Below are 17,824 nucleotides of genomic sequence, written 5' to 3'. Positions count from 1 at the left end.
CCGAAAGGTCTGTTAGATGAAGGTTTTCCATAAATATGCGTTATGCAATGTCTTGATATTAGAATCAAAAGGAGTAATATTCAGCTTAAATGCATCTTGAATAAACAACAATTTGGGTCACAATGAGAAATTGGGTAGTGACCTTGGGGAAATGGATTGAAACAATTTTTTTCCCTGAAAATCTCTCAAATGGCAGTAACTATCAGACTACAACACGATTATAATCAAGAACCACTTGGCATTTAAAAATAGGAATCAATTCCACAGGATCTTAATTGGTTTCACATTATTGCTTCTTGCTCTTTCCATTTCTGCTTGAGGTTCTTTGCATGACCAATCAATGTAACTTATGAGAAAGGGAGACTTTCAAAGTTAGAGTTGGATTGGACCACACTCACTGAAGAAGTTGTATTAGATAAACTAATAGGCCTTAACACAGATAAGGCCCCCTGGCCATAATGGCTTACATCCTAAGATCCTAAAAGAGGTAGCTACAGAGATAGTGAATGCAATGGTTGTAATTTTCCAAAAATCTTTTGGATTCTGGAGAAGTACCAGAGGATTGGAATACTGCTATTGTGACAGCCCTATTCAAAAAGGGATGGAGGGAAAAAGCAGATAACTATAGGCTGATTAGTCTAACATCGATTATTGGAAAAGTATTGGAATCAATTATAAAGAAAATAGTAGCAGAACATTTGGAAAATCATAATTTAATCAAGCAGAGTCAGCATCACTTCATGAAAGAGAAATTGTATCTGACAAATTTATCAGAGTGGTTGAGACTTCTTCAAAGTAGAGTAGATAGAGGGAAACCAGTAGTTGTAATGTATTTGGACTTCCAAAAGGCATTTGACACATTACGTCACAAAAGATTAAGTCACAAGATAAGAGCCCATGATGTTGGAAGCAGTATATTGGCATGGATAGAGAATTGGCTAATTGGCAGAAAACAGCAAGAGGAGATGGGGAGTCCTTTTTCGGTTGGCAACAGGGATCAGCACTAGGAAAACAATTATTAACATTATTATACATTAATGACTTAGAGGAAGGAAGTGAATATATAAATTTTCAGACAACATTAAAATAGTTGGAAAGACAGGGTGCAGAAGGGATTCAAACAGTTTACAGAGAGATATTGCTAAGTTAACTAAGTGGGCGAACAGTAGGCAAAAGGAGTATAAAGTGAAAAAATATGAAGTTGTTCATTTTGGAAGGGAGAAGAAAAGACCGAATATTATTTAAATGGAGAAAAACTGGAGAAAGCTGCAACGCAAAGGGATTTTCAGGGTACTTGTGCACAAAACACAGAAAGCTAGCACACAGAGGTAGCAGGAAATCAAGAAGGCTAATGGAATTTTGGCCCTTATTTCAGGCGGTTGGAGTATAAGAGTAGGGGGGGTCATCCTGCAACTGTACACAATGCTAGTGAGACCACATCTGGAGTACTGAGAGCAGTTTTGGTCCCCTTATTTCAGGAAGGATATCATTTCATTGGAGACAGTTCAGAGACGGTTCACTGGAATGATCTCTGGTATGGGGGAAATTATGTTCTGAGCAAGGTTTAAACAGGTTGGACTCTACTCACTGGAGTTTAGAAGAATGAAGGTGATCTCATTGAAATATAAGGGGCTTGACAGCAATGCTTCCCTCATGGGAGAGTCTAGGACTAGAGGGTGTAGTCTCAGACTAAAAAGGTGCCAGGTTAATACCGAGATGGGGAGGAATTTCTTCTTTCAGAGCATTATGAGTTTTGGAAGTCCTTACCACAGAGAGCTATTGCGGCGGGGGGTGGGGGGGAGGTGGTGGTGGTGGGGGAGGGGGGTGGGGGGTGTGTGGTGTGGTGGTGGGGTGTGTGCGAGGTGCAGAGTCCTTGTGTTTATTTAAGTTTGAGATGGATAAATAGATTCCTTCTCCGATTTCTTATGGTCTTATTATAAGCAAAGAATCCTTTGCTCTTCCTGAATGTCAGGAATGTTCCAAATGTTGAAGTGAGATGGGGAGTGCTACATTTGCAGGTGACATCGAGCCATGTGACGTGGATTTTGAGTGTCTGATAACAGGAAGATGTCATGTTAATAATAATGGTCTAGTAGTCAATCGCTCACCAGAAATTGGTTGACTCTGTATTTTAACTTATTTCAAATGGTAGGGCACATTATACGTAATGAAGCAGACATCATAATAAATGAACTGCTTCCTGTGTGCCCAAATATACAATAGGCCCACTGCCTGAAACTGTCCTAACGTTGTACACACAGTACACCTTAAAGGGTAACCCTCTTAAAAATAACACAAATGCATGAGATAAACAGACAAAAGAGTCAATTTATGGATTGTTAGTTTGAACCGAGAGAAGAGGATCAGAGTAAAGGTATAAAGATTATGCATAAAGACTTGGAAAAATTGGAAAGTTTCAAGCACCTGTTGTAATGCATAACTGAAGGTGGAAATACGGAAATAGAAATTAAATAAATTAGCTCAGGTTGGAGTAATTGTAAGAACTCTTGAGGTTGTGTGGTGCAAAGATATCGCTGAAATGAAAAGGAAGAATTTCCAAGTCCATTCAGGGACTGCCCTTGTTATATCACACAGAGACTTGGACAACATTAAGAAGAGAGGAACAACTAATGGATACTGGTGAGATGCAGAGGCTGAGGTGAATGTGTGGAGTGACGAGAACAGTAAATCAGTAGGTTAGCAAAGATTGTGAGAGGATCAAAGAAAGCAGTTACAGAGAGAAAGAGAGAGAGAGAGAAAGGATAAAATTCCTTTCCTTCTTGCCCAACTGTTTAGTGGTCATCTCTCTATCTCTTGCTTTTTTCACCCAGCACTTTGCCACAAAGGTGAAACCACTTTCTTTGTCTACCTTCTTTTGTATTTTTCTTCATTTCAGTGGCCAGTAGGCAATGAAATTGAATCATGCTTCAGTTGCTTTCATTACTATTATGGACATTGGAAATAACCAAACTGGAAGATTTGGGAGGAGTGGTGCTTTCCTTCAATGATGGAAATTCTGTAGATGAGAATGAGGAGAGGAAAATATTTTCAATGCTAATAAACAGCAGCCAGAAACAAAGTTGGGCAGTCAGTACTTCAGTTGGAATGAGGTCAAGGGAACAGAGGAGTGTTAAAGTTGCGTTAGACTAACTTTCGATCTATAAGAGAGAAAGAGACTATGGAGGAGAGGCAGTCTAGTGGAGTTGAGGCCACAATCAGATCAGCCATGATCCTACTAAATAGTGGAAGATCAATGGAGATGAATGCTAATCTCTTGCTCTTACTCCTTATCTTCTTTTGTTCAAGAATGCATGCTTCTTGGATAAGGTAATTCCAGAGAGGCTATGAGAGGAAATCAGAGAGAAATTGAAGAATGATGCAGTTTCAAGGTTAGGCCAAGATGAGGCAGAGGATATAGCCTGGATCAGCGAGTAAGTGAAAGGGAGAAGCAGCAGAGGCAGCTCAGGAATAAGAACAAAGAACATCTAAGTATTGTTGTTGGAGGTGAGGATGGAGGGGGCAGAGATATTGAATTTCAGAAAATAGTTGCTAATGAAACAAAAATAGTGAAGGAACAAAAACAAAGTGGCTGGAAAAGCTCAGTAGGTCTGGCAGCATCTCTGAAGGGAAAAGCAGAGTTAACGTTTTGGGTCCGGTGACCCTTCCTCCTCACCGGATCCAAAACATTAACTCTACTTTTTCCTTCACAGGTGCTACCAGACCTGCTGCACTTTTCCAGCAACTTTGTTTTTGTTCCTGATTTACAGCATCCGCAATTCTTTCGGCTTTTAAAAATAGTGAAGGGTTACGTTGGATTGGAGGCTCCTTTGTAATACAGAAGAATGAGGTCCAATATTGATGTAAACCCGATAAATCTTATACTAAACAGAAAGAGCAGTTCTGTGCCAGATGTGCACAAGTCTGAAACATTTGGATCTGAATGACTGACGATGTGGCCAATGCCAGAACAATGACTGGATTTCACTAGGATTAAGAAAATTAACGGTGATATAAGTGACTACTTAAGCCGATCAATGCATGCAGACATATGAAGAGATGAGGTTCAGGCAGCTGGAATTAAGAAACTGAAAGCAAATATACTGAAACTCATTTTTCTGGCTAGCTCACATGTCTTCATGTATGAATCTATTTGAAGTGTGTGTGATTTTGATGGAAAGATCAAAGTCTCTGTATCCCTGATTCTTGAACAGTGAAGGCAACAGAAGAAATCCCCCAAAGAAAATTAACATTGAAGATCAAAGATTCCACCAAGACAGCTCTTCTTCATCAATGCATCACTGCAGCCTCTCCATCAACAGAAATAGTGGGTCTACATTGTGACTGTCAGCTCTGAAGTATATTAAAGAAAAAACAGAAAAACTGCAGATGCTGTAAATCAGGAACAAAAACAGAAGTTGCTGGAGAAGCTCAGCAGGTCTGACAGCATCTGTGAAGAAAAAAATCAGAGTTAATGTTTCAGGTCGGGTGACCCTTCCTCAGAACTGTTTGTGGCTGGGAAAACCTCCATTTATATGCAGAAAATAGGGAAGAGGAGTGGGGCAGGGAGTAAACGATAGGATAGAGCCTAAAGAGAGAGAAAAGCAGTTGGATAGACAAAGGAGTTGATAACAAAGAACAAAGAAAATTACAGCACAGGAACATGCCCTTTGTCCCTCCATGCCTGCGCCGATCCAGATCCTCTATCTAAACCTGTCGCTTATTTTCCAAGGATCTGTATCCCTCTGATCCCTGCCCATTCATGTATCTGTCTAGATACATCTTAAATGATGCTATCGTGCCCGCCTCTACCACCTCTGCTAGCAGCGCATTCCAGGCACCCACCTCCCTCTGCATAAAGAACTTTCCACGCATATCTCCCTTAAACTTTTCCCCTCTCATCTTGAAATCATGACCCCTAATACCTGAGTCCCCCGCTCTGGGAAAAAGCTTCTTGCTATCCATCCTGTCTATACCTCTCATGATTTTGTAGACCTCAATCTCTGTCTTTCTAATGTAAATAATCCTAATCTACTCAACATCTCTTCATAGCTAGTGCCCTCCATACCAGGCAACATCCTGGCGAACCTCCTCTGCACCCTCTCCAAAGCATGCACATCCTTTTGGTAATGTGGCGACCAGAACTGTACGCAGTATTCCAAATGTGGTCGAACCAAAGTTCTATACAACTGTAACATGACCTGCCAACTCTTGTACTCAATACCCCATCCGATGAATGAAAGCATGCCGTATGCCTTCTTGACCACTCTATGGACCTGCGTTGCCACCTTCAGGGTACAATGGACCTGAACACCCAGATCTCTCTGTGCATCAACTTTCCCCAGAGCTTTTCCATTTACCAAATAGTTTGCTCTTGAATTAGATCTTCCAAAATGCATCACCTCGCATTTGCCTGGATTGAACTCCACCTGCCATTTCTCCGCCCAACTCTTCAATCTATCTATACTCTGCCTCATTCTCCAACAGTTCCCTTCACTATCTGCTACTCCACCAATCTTAGTGTCATCTGCAAACTTGCTAGTCAGACCATCTATACCTTCCTCCAGATCATTTATGTATATCACAAACGATCTGGCTGGGAGGGTGAATAGTTGTTAATGGAGACTATCAGTGACTAACAACAGGTGGTGTGTAATGGCAGGCTATGTGATTACAAGGTCTGGTGTGTGGGGTAGGCGGCTGGGACATGGGAGAGTTTAGGCCCTAAAATTATTGAACTCAATATTGAATCCGGAGGGCTACAGGGTCCCCAAGCAGAAAATGAGGTGTTGTTCTTAACACACCACGCCATTCCCTGGCCAACATCTCTGTCTCTGGCTTGCTGCAGTGTTCCAGGGTCCTCAAGCAGAAAATGAGGTGTTGTTCTTCCGGGTTGCGTTGAGCTTCAATGGAACACTAGCATGGCCAATCCACCTAGCCAGGACATCTTTATGACTGTGGGAATAAACCGGAGCACCTAGCGGAAACCCACGCAGACACGGGGAAAATGTGCAAACTCCACACAGACAGTCACCCAAGGATGGAATCAAACCTGGATCCCTGACGTTGTGAGGCAACAGTGCTAACCACTGAGCCACCGTGCCACCCATGTCTCACAAACTTGATGAGATTTTGAGGATGTAACCAAGAAGATAGATGAGGGCAGAGTGATAGATACTGTCTGTAATGACTTTAGCAAGGCCTTCGACAAGTTTCCACATCATAGACTGGTGAGTAAATAGATCACAAGGGGAGGTAGCCTTCTGGATACCAAATTGGTTTAATGGTGGGAGACAGAGGTTGTTGATATAGGATTGGTTATCGGAGTAGAGGACTGTGACCAGTGGTGTTCTACAAGGTTTGGTACTGGGTCGATTGTTGTTTGTCATTTGTATAAACAGTTTGGATAAGAATATAGGAAGCATGGTTTGCAGATGACACTGAAGTTGGTGGTATGGTAGACAATGAAGAGGGTTATTGTAGTGATTTGAGCCATGGCCAGGTGGATCTCATTGACTGAGAATCTTGATTTGTGTTGTTAATCTGGGCCAATCAGGGAGCCTTGGCTGACAGATATAAACATGAAATTCAGAATGTCCCCTCACTCTAGGGATTGGCTTTCAGCTGGCTGGTCAGACTGTGCACATGTAAATAAATGATGACTTGGCAATGGGATACTGGCCTCTGTGCAGTTATCTAAGAGTACAATGGGATCTTGATCAGCTAGGGCAAAGGGCTGAGGAGTAGTAGATAGAGTTTAATTTAGATAAATGCGAGATGTTGTATTTTGGGAAGACAAACTAGGGCAGGACTTATACAGTGAATGGTAGGGCCCTGGGGAGCGTTGTCGGACAGAAAGACCTAGGGGTTCAGGTACATGTTTCCTTGAAAGTGGTGTCACAAGTAGACAGATTGATGAAGAAGACATTTAGCACACTTGCCTTCATTGTTCAGAATATTGAGTACAGGAGTTGGGATGTCATGTTATGGCTGTACAAAACATTGGTGAGGCAACTTTTGGAGTACTGTGTACAGTTCTGGTCGCCCTGTGACAGGAAGGATATTATTAAATTGGAATGGGTTCTGAAAAGATTTACAAGGATATTTCTGGGACTGGAGGGCTTGAGTAATAAGGAGAGGCTGGAAAGGCCTTGACTTTTTCCCTGGAGTGTAGGAAGTTGAGGTAGAACCTTTTTGAATGGCCTGGACAGAGTGGATGTTGGGAAGATGCTTCCATTGGAAGGAGAGACGAGGACCTGAGGGCACAGCCTTAGAATACAGGGAAGACTTTTAGAACAGAGATAAGGACAAACTTCTTCAGCCAGAGAGTGGTGAATCTATGGAATTCACTGCCACAGAAGGCTGGGGAGGCCAGGTCATTGAGCACATTTAAGACTGAGATAGATAGGTTCTTGATTATCAAGGGTTACGGGGAGAAAGTGGGAGAATGGGGTTGAGAAACTTATCAGCCATGATTGAATGGCGGAGAAGACTCGATGGGCCGAATGGCCTAATTTCTGCTCCTATGTCTTATAGTCTTATTGAAGTTTATAAGATCATGACTTGCAAAGATAAGGAGATTAGCAAAGGTCTTTTCCCTGGGGTAGGCGAGTTCAAATCTAGAGGGCATAATTTTAAGGTGAGAGGGGAAAGATTTAAAAGGGACATGAGGGGCAACTTTTCCTCACAGAGGGTGGTGCATATATGGAATAGAACTGACAGAGGAAGTGTTAGATGCAGGTACAGTTACAACATTTAAAAAATATTTGGACAGGTACATGAATAGGAAAAGTTTAGAGGGATATGGGCCAAATGCAAACAAAACAAAACAAAAGGCAGCATGATGGCTCAGGGGTTAGCACTGCTGCCTCACAGTGCCAGGGACCTGGGTTCAATTCCATCCTTGGGTGACTGTCTGTGTGGAGTTTGCACATTCTCCCTGTGTCTGTGTGGGTTTCCTCTGGGTGCTCTGCTTTCCTCCCACAGTCCAAAGATGTGCAGGCTAGGTGGATTGGCCATGCTAAATTACCTGTGGTGTTCGGAGCTATGTAGATCAGGTGTGTTAGCCATGGGAAATTGCAGGGTGACAGGGAAAGGGTAGGGGAATGGGTTGGGGTGGGATGCTCTTCAGAGGGTCAGTGTGGACTTATTGGCTGAATGGTCTGTTTCCACACTGTAGGGATCCCTTGAAATGACACTAGTTTAATTCTAGGAAACTCGGTTGGCATGGAGGAGTTGGACCAAAGGGTCTGTTTCTATGCTGTATGACAACATGACTCTATTGTTCTGGCTTGACACACAAACATTCATATTCAGCCTACTTGAGTCTGCTCCATCATTAAATAAGATCATGACTGAACTAATTGTGGCCTCAATTTCCTTTTCTACTCTTCCCCCATCCCTCCTCCCACCTCAATACCTTTTGATGCCCTTGGTAATCAAGAATTGAGTTATAGGGAGAGGCTGAATAGGCTGGGACTTTCTACCCCGGAGCATCGGATACTGAGGGGTAACCTTATAGTAGGTTTATAAAATCATGAAGGGCATGGATACGGTGAATAGCCAAGGTCTTTTTCCCACGGTCAAAACTAGAGAGGCATAGGTTTAAGGTGAGAGGAGAAAGATTTAAAAGAAACCTCAGGGGCAACTTTTTCACGCAGAAGGTGGTGCATGTATGGAATGAGCTGCCAGAGGAAGTGGATGAGGCTGGTATAATTACAACATTTAACAGGCATCTAGATGGGTACATGAATAGGAAGGGTTTAGAGGGATTTGGGCCAAATGCTGGCAAGTGGGATTAGGTCATATTGGGATGTCTGGTTGGCACGGATGAGTTGGACCGAAGGGTCTGTTTCCATGCAGTATGACTCTACGACTTTATAAATTATCCATCTCTGCCTTAAATATATTCCATAATCCTGCTTCCGCTGCCCTCTGGGGAACAGAATTCCCAAAGGCTCACAACTCTCCAAAAGAAATCAATCCTCATCCCTGCCTTAAATATGTGACCCCTTAGTTTTAAACTGCTTCCTTAGTTCTTGTCTCCCCCTCGAGGAGATTTATCTATTCAGCATCCACCCTATGAAGGCCCTCAGAATCTTATATGTTTCAATAAGATCACCTCACATTCTTCCAAACTTCCAACCCGTCAAATTTTTCTACATAACATGTTAAGATACTGTTATCATCCTTTGAGAAAGAGAGATTCAAAGATTCATAATGATCTGTAAGATAAAGGTTCTCCTAATCTCTGCCTTAAATGGTGCTGAGAATACATGTCTGTATTTATGGATAATGGGGAGAACAGGAAGATGGTGAACTGTTTTGACACTTCCTGCATTTAAAAGGGTTTCTTATCAAGATTTTGAAGGGGACCCATGTGGTTTCTTGGAAATTAGATCAATATTTTAGACTGGTTGTGATCCACCTGCTGGATACAGGAAGTCAAATTATTGAGGAAAAATGCCCAAGAAAATCATTTAGGGATGTAAGAAATGAGATTTGTTGCCTGCAATTGCTGGAAAAACAGACTTTGGAGGAGAGTGTGGGGGTTGGGGGTGGGGTGTCCCTGTGCTGATTATTGACTGCAACTCTTTTTGGAAAAGCACCTCCAAGGCAACAGTACAGCTGCAAGACTATCCCTCTGTTAAATGCCTGGGTACCTGATAAAGTTTCCACAACTCTGAAATTCTGAACTGTGACTATTATCCAAAGCAAAAGACTCAAATCGATTTCCATCAAATAAGGATTTCCATCTAAACTGAATCCTTATTTGGAAGGTCTTCCATTGGTCAGCAGCTGTTAACAATTTGATTATCTCAACAAGAAACCTGTAGAATGTGAGAATTAATCAAACTCTATCCGTTATTTACAGGCCATTGTTCAACAAGGTGTTTGTTTCCTCTGTTTTTCAAAAAGAAAATCAGCTCTGTGAAGTCTTTTGTTGTCCCTTCTCTGCTGTTTTCAATCTCTCTGATCATTCACTCTCTTGCTGTTTTCTCTCTCTCAAACCATTCTCCTCTCATTTTGTTTTCAACTTTTTGACAAACTTCCAGGTGTTACTGAGGACACAGTGGACTGTTGTCCTTTCCAGTGCCTAGATTGATATCAGGTTGTCAATCCAGATCCACTTTTTTGTGATAAATCCTAATGGTTTGCTAGACCATTTCAGAAGGCAGTTAAGAATCAACTACATTACTGTGGGTCTGAAGTCACTTGTAGACCAGATCAGGTAATGATATCACATTTCACTTTATCGAAACTGAGACTAAGATTTATTTAATTGAATTTAAATTTCCTCAATTGTTTGGTGGGATTTGAACTCAATTTTTAAAGCATTTGTCCAGACTCTTGGATTATAATCTTGTAACAGTTATCTATTCTCAGTTCTGAGGAATGGTCACTCAACCCAAAACATTGATTGATTTCTCTCCACAGATGCTGTCAGACCTGCTGAGTTTTTCCAGCAATTTATGTTTTTGTTTTTCATTTACAGCATCTATAGTTCTTTCAGTTTTTAACAGTTATTTATATTCTACTAATCTCAATTTAGCCATATATAAATCAATGAGGTCAATCCTCCTCATCATCAGCTTATAGTTTGCCTACACTGTAGGTCATACAGCCCCAGTATTGCTGACATCACAAAACGAGGCTCATATCTTCGATTAAAAATTAATAATGTTTAAACTTATAGCATTACCATGCCATAAGTGGATTTTTTTTTACTCAAAGTAGCTGATGTCCTGATAAAAATGTTTTAACAAATTAATATAAATAGCTCAGCTTTAGGAAGCTTAACTCTAAAGCACTTGAGTGAACACTTTTTAAAGTAGCCTGTCCTTCAAGGATCACATCACTGAACCAGTCAGCAAACATATAATTTTTCAAGTGTGTCAGATTGCACATTCTGCAGATTCGAAAGCATTTGCCCTTACTTCAATTAAGATCATTCAGCTGCTGGATCAGTAACACAAATGTTATGAAACAAAGCAATCTGCAGCACAGTCAGCACTGAAGTTGCATTGTCTAATACAGTTATCCTTTACATTTATTCACCCAGACAGCATTAGAATCCAAGTCACCAATAGATATCTCATCTACTTTCATCTTTCAGGTCAAATGCTACATGTTCAGTCCTGTCGGGGAATGTAAAAGACCAGGCATTATTTAAAGGCGAACAGAGAAACCCTCCCAATGTCCTGGTTAATATCTATCCATCATATGACAGCACTAAATTAAACTTTCTGATCAATTTTACATTGTTTATATAGGATATTAACAGTTAACAAATGATGTTACAACATTATAACAGGGCACCTCAATACTCCTGGTTGTCAAACACTTTGAAGTGTCCTGAAATCGTGAACAATGATACTTACATTCAAGCTTTTTGTAATTGACTGCTCTCTTGCTAATAGTATCATAGGGTAATGGAGATCAATAGCACAGAAAAAGCCCTTTTAGCCCATTACATCCATGTTAGTCAAAAACAACCACCTAACTACTCTAACCCCATTTTTCAGCACATGTCCCAAATCCTTAAATGACTTGGCATTGCAAGTGTACATCTAAATACTTTTTTTTAAATGTCATCAGGGTTTTTGTCTCTACAACCTACAGTTAGTGAGTTCCAGATTGCTACCGCCTTCTTGGTGAAAAAGGTTTTCCTCACATACTCTCTGAACATTCTGACCCTAATGTTAAATCTGTGTGCCTGGTCATTGATCCTTCCATTAAGGGGAAACATTCCTTCCTGTCAATTCTGTCTGTGCCCCTCATAACTTTATCCATCTCAATCATGTACCCTCTCAATCCCCTCTACTCTAAGGAAAACAACCTCAGTCTGTCCAATCTCTCTTCAAACTCTCCAGTCCAGGCAACATCCTGTTAAATCTCCTCTGCACCCTCTCCAATGGTATCATATCTCACCTATAATGTGGATTCCAGAACTGCACACAATACACTGGCTGTGGCCCAGCCCACGTGTTATTCAGTTCTAGCATAGGCTCCCTGTTTTTAAACTCTATTTTTTTATTCCCTCATGGGACATGGGCAATGCTGGCTAGCCAGTATTTATTGCCCATCCCTAGTCTATGCCTCCACAAATAAAGGCAGGTATCCCACATGTCCTAACCATTTATTTCTCTGTGCTGATACCATGAGGGAATGTATACATACACATCAAGCTCTCTCTTATAGTCATTGCTTCCCAAGATCCTAACCTTCATCATGTTTTCCCTTGCCCTGTTTGTCCTGCCCAAGTGCATCACCTCACACTTATCCAGATTGAATTCCACTTGTCACTGATCAGCCCATCTGACCAGCCCTCTGTATCATCTTGTAGACTAAGGTTATCCTTGTCATTATTTACCAATCCATCAATTTTTGTATCATTTATGAACCTACTGATCAAGCCTGCTACATACAAGTCTAAATCATTTATATAAATCACAAATAGCAAGGGCCCCAACATTGACACCTGTAGGACTCTACTGGACATAGACTTCCAGTCAGAAAACACCCCTTGACCATCATAGTCTGCTTCCTGTCTCTCAGCCAATCATTTATCCCATTTGCCAAATTTCCTTGGATCCCATGGGCTGTTATGTTTGCTATCAGTCTACCATGTGGGGCCTTGTCAAAAGCCTTGCTGAAGTTCAAGTGAATTATATCAAAAGCATTGCCCTCATCTAGACACCTGTTCATCTCTTTGAAAAATTCAATCAAGTTGAATGGGAATACTAAGTTTGGTAGCAGAGGTAGCCAGGTAGTGCAGGAGACTCCTGTGGTTATCCCCATGCAGTTTTGGATACTGTAGGGAGGTGGCCTCTCAGGGAAGACTAAGGACAGCCAGGTTTCTGGCACCATGATTGGCTCCACTGTAATGGGGGTTATGTCAGGTTCCAAGCGATCAATTATGATAAAAGATTCTGTAATCTGGAACACAGACAGATGTTTCTGTGGCTGACAACAAAACTTCAGGATGGCGTGTTGCCTCCCTGGTGCCAAGGTCCAAGATGTCTCGGACAGGGTGCAGAATATTCTGAAAGGGGAGAGTGACAAGTAGGAGGTCGTTGTGCACATTGGTGCCAATGACGTAGATAAGGAAAGGGTTGAGGTTTGACAGAGAGAATATAGGAAATTAGGCCCAATGTTAAAAGTGGGTCCTCAAGAGTATTAATATCTGAACTACTATCGGTGCCATGCGAGAGTAGGAAAATGAGGATAGAGCAAATGAATGTGCGGCTGAGGAGCTGATGCTTGGGACAAGGATTCACATTTTTGCACCATTGGGATCTCTTCAGGGTTAGAAATGACCTGTTTAAGAGGAACAGGTTCCAGCTTAATTGAAGGGTACCAATATCCTTGCAGGGAGGTTTGCCAGTGGTACTCAGGAGGCTTTAAACTAGTAAGATGGGTGGGGTTTGGTTGGGAACCAAAGCTATATGGAGAAAAGAGAAAAGGCTGAGGCTGGTACAGGAGATAAGGGGACCAAGTCTAAAAGTCAAGGCAGACAAGAGCTTGGCAGAGAACGAGGTAGGACTGATAAATTATACTGCATTTACTTCAATGCAAGAGGCCTGACAGGTAAGGCAGATGAACTTCGAGCATGGTTGGGAATGTGAGACAGGGACATTCTAGTGATTACAGAAATGTGGCTTAGGGATGGACAGGACTGGTACCTTAATATTCCTGGGTAGGGATGCTATAGGAAGGATAGAAAAGGAGGCAAGAGAGGAGGGGGAGTGGTGTTTTTAATTAGGGAGAGCATTATGATTGAACTTCAGGAGGGAATGCCTGGGAGATCATCCAATTAAGTTATAAGAGTGGAACTTAAAATAAGAAAGGGATGATCACCTTGTTGGGATTGTATTATAGGCTCCCAATAATCAGCAGGAAATTGAGAAACAAATACGTAAGGCGATCTCAAAGATCTGTAAGAATAATAGGGTTCTAATGATAGGGATTTAAACTTTCCAAACATAGACTGGAACTGTCATAGTGTTAAGGACTTGGATGGGGAGGAATTTGTTATGCGTGTACAAGATAACAATATTTAAATAGCATCTGGATGGGAATATGAATAGGAAGGGTTTAGAAGGATATGAGCCAAATGTTGGCAAATGGGACTAAGTCATAATGGGATGTCTAGTTGGCGCAGACAAATTGGATCAAAGGGTCTGTTTCCATCCTATATGACTCCATGATTTGAAGTTGGTCAGACATGACCTCCTCTTAACAAAACCAGGCTGGCAGATGAAAGGTCACTGGATGCAAAAAGTTAACTCTGATTTCTCTCCACAGATGCTTCCAGACCTGCTGAGATTTTCCAGCAATTTCTGTTTTTGGTTCAGGCTGACTCTTCTTGATTAATCCCTGTGTCCCTAAATGCAGATTAAGTCTGTCTCTCAGAATTGCTTCCAATAGTTTCTCTAGCATAAAGGTTAGGCTGACTGACCTGTAATTTCCTCATTTGTCCCTTGCTCTCTTCTTGAATAATGGTACCACATTAACTATCCTCGAGTCCTCTGGCACCTCTCTTGTGACCAAAGAGGAATTGAACATTTTGCAAGTTCCCCTGCAATTTTCTCCTTTGCCTCATTCAATCATGTAGGATACATTTCATCTGGCCCTGGATACTTATCCAGTTTAAGCCTACCAGACTACACAGAACCACCTGTCTGTCAGTGCTAATTTCTTTAACAGTATCCAGGCTGTCTCAGCCTTCTCTCTAGTAAATACTGACGTATAGTGTCAGGGACCTAGGTTTGATTCCATCCTCGGGCAACTATGTGTGTGGAATTTGCACATTCTTCCCGTGTTGGTGTGGGCTTCTTTCGAGTGCTCCGGTTTTGTCCCACAGTCCAAAGATGTGCAACTTAGGTGGATTGGCCATGCTAAATTGTCCACAGTGTTTAGGGACATGCAGGCTAGGTGGGTTAAATCTGATAAATGTGGGGCTATTGGAAAAGAATAGGGGGCTGTATTTATGTTGGGTGCTGGTCGGATGGTTGATGCAAACTTGATGGGCCAAACAGCCTCTTTGCACTGTGGAGCTTCTATGATTCTTTTATGTTAAGCACATAGGCAGGACCAGGTTAATGAACATGGTGGGATTGGTGGACAGAAGTGTATTTATTTTAATGCAAGGAGTATAAAAGGTGAGGCAGATGAGCTTACAGACTGAATTAGTACATCGGACTATGATTTGGTAGTCATTACACAAACTTGGCTGAGAGAAGGGCCGGACTGGCAGCTCAACATTCTGGGGTTTAGAAGCTTTCAGGCAAGTTAGAGAGGGGTGTAAAAGGGGTGAGAGAGTTGCATTACTGATTAAAGAGAATATCACAGCTGCACTAAGAGAGGACATCTTGGAGGGGCATCTAGTGAAGCCTGATGGGTTGAACACAGGAATAAGAAAGGTGCAATCACTATGATGGGGTTATACTATAGGCCTCCCAATAGCCAGCAGGAGACAGAGGAACAGGTATGTAGGCAGATTGTGGAAAGATATAAAAACAACAGAGTTTTGTAGTGAAGGGTCCAGACCCGAAACGTCAGCTTTCCTGCTCCTCTGATGCTGCCTGTCCTGCTGTTTTCATCTAGCTCTACACCTTGTTAAATCCGAGTTTTGTAGCGGGTTATTGTAGTGGGTAATTTTAACTTCTCCATGTTGACTGGGATCCCTTACAGTCAGGGGCTTGGATAAGGTAGAATTTGTCAGGTGTATCCAGGAGAACTTCTTGAAACAATACTTAGATTGTCCAACAAGGGAAGGTGCCATATTAGACCTTGTGCTGGGGTATGAGTGTGGCCATGTGATCGAAGTTTCAGTGGGAGAGCATTTTGGGAACACTGATCATAATTCAATAAGTTTTAAGATAGTTATGGATAAGGATAAGACTGGTCCTCGGATGAAAGTTCTAAACTGGGGGGAAGCTAATTACAAGAGTATTAGGAAAGAACTGAAGAAATTAGATTGGGAGCGGCTGTTTGAGGATTAATCCACATCTGACTTGTGGGAATCTTCTAAAGGCCAGTTGATCAGAGTTCAGGACCAGCATGTTCCTGTGAGGATGAAAGATAAGATGACAAGAGATAACGGAAGGTTAGTCAAAAAGAAAAAGGAAGCATATATAATGTTTAGGAAACTGAAATCAGATGAGGCCCTTGAGGAGTATTAAGGAAGCAGAAAAGAATTTAAACAAGAAGTTGGAAGGGCTAGAAGAGGCAGCGAAATGTCATTGATAAGTAGTATTAAGGAGAACCCCAAGGCATTTTATACCTATATTAGAAGCAAGAGGATAACTAGGAAAAGGATGGGTCCACTCAAGGATGTTGTGAAGTTGGGTAGAATACTTGTGGATTGGGAGGCAGTAAGTTAGAATTTGCTGTTTGTAAAATGCTGGGGTTGGGAGGGTTGGGAGGGCAAAGCATTGTGTGGTCCCTTTAAAAGATCATGTGCTTTTTCAATTCTTAGAGATTTAAAATGGATGTCTATGAGCAGCAGCTTGAAATTTTACAAATACACAGGGAGCACCTAAATTGAAACATTTGCATCACAAGCCCATACATTTAGCAGGCCAAGCAGCAGTTTTTACCAAGACAACAGGCTTTTGAATTTAACCAATGAATTTGGACCAGGCACTTAGGTAGCAAAAAACAATTAAATTTAAATCTGGGATAGTAGGAACTGCAGATGCTGGAGAATCCGAGACAACAAGGTGCAGGGCTGGATGAACACAGCAGGCCAAGCAGCATCATAGGAGCAGAGAGGCTGACGTTTCAGGCCTAGACCCTTCATCAGAAAAGGGGGAGGGGAAGGGGGTTTTGAAATAAATAGGGAGAGAGTGGGAGGCGGATAGAAGAGGGATAGAGGAGAGGATAGGTGGAGAGGAAACAAACAGGTCGAAGAGGCGGGGATGGAGCCAGTAAAGGTGAGTGTAGGTAGGGAGTTAGGAAGGGGATAGGTCAGTCCAGGGAGGACGGACAGGTCAAGGGGGCGGGATGAGGTTGGTCGGTAGGAGATGGAGGTGCGGCTTGAGGTGGGAGGAGGGGATAGGTGGGAGGAAGAACAGGTTAGGGAGGCAGGGATGAGCTGGACTGGTTTTGGGATGCGGTAGGGGGAGGGGAGATTTTGAAACTTGTGAAATCCACATTGATACCATTGGGCTGCAGGGTTCCCAAGCGGAATATGAGTTGCTGTTCCTGCAACCTTCGGGTGGCATCGTTGTGGCACTGCAGGAGGCCCAGGATGGACATGTCGTCTGAGGAATGGGAGGGGGAGTTGAAATGGTTCGCGACTGGGAGGTGCAGTTGTTTATTGCGAACCGAGCGTAGGTGTTCTGCAAAGCGGTCCCCGAGTCTCCGCTTGGTTTCCCCGATGTAGAGGAAGCCACACCGGGTACAGCGGATGCAGTATACCACATTGGCAGATGTGCAGGTGAACATCTGCTTGATGTGGAAAGTCTTCTTGGGGCCTGGGATGGGGGTGAGGGAGGAGGTATGGGGGCAGGTGTAGCACTTCGTGCGGTTGCAGGGAAGAGTGCCGGGTGTGGTGGAGCGGAGCGGACAAGGGAGTCACGGAGAGAGTTGTCCCTCCGGAAAGCAGATAAGGGTGGGGAGGGAAAGATGTCTTTGGTGGTGGGGTCGGTTTGCAGATGGCGGAAGTGCCGGAGGATGATGCGTTGGATCCGGAGGTTGGTGGGGTGGTACGTGAGGACGAGGGGGATTCTTTTTTGGTTCTTAAATTTAAATCTGATGGTTTTGATAACATAGGACCAATCCTATTGTAAGAAATTGACATGTCATCAAGGGTATAAAA

General features: G+C 42.5%; 1 protein-coding gene across 1 annotated transcript in view; it reads right to left on the bottom strand.

Annotated features, from left to right (window-relative positions):
- Positions 1-17,824, bottom strand: part of vwa5b1 (von Willebrand factor A domain containing 5B1) — a 207,043-nt gene that overhangs the window by 137,447 nt on the left and 51,772 nt on the right. The gene's annotated exons all lie outside the window — the stretch shown is intronic.

The sequence above is a fragment of the Rhincodon typus genome, chromosome 31 (genome assembly GCF_021869965.1).
Source record: "Rhincodon typus isolate 14 chromosome 31, sRhiTyp1.1, whole genome shotgun sequence".
In the NCBI taxonomy this organism is placed as follows: Eukaryota; Metazoa; Chordata; class Chondrichthyes; order Orectolobiformes; family Rhincodontidae; genus Rhincodon; species Rhincodon typus.
This window is presented reverse-complemented; position numbering and strand designations above follow the sequence as displayed.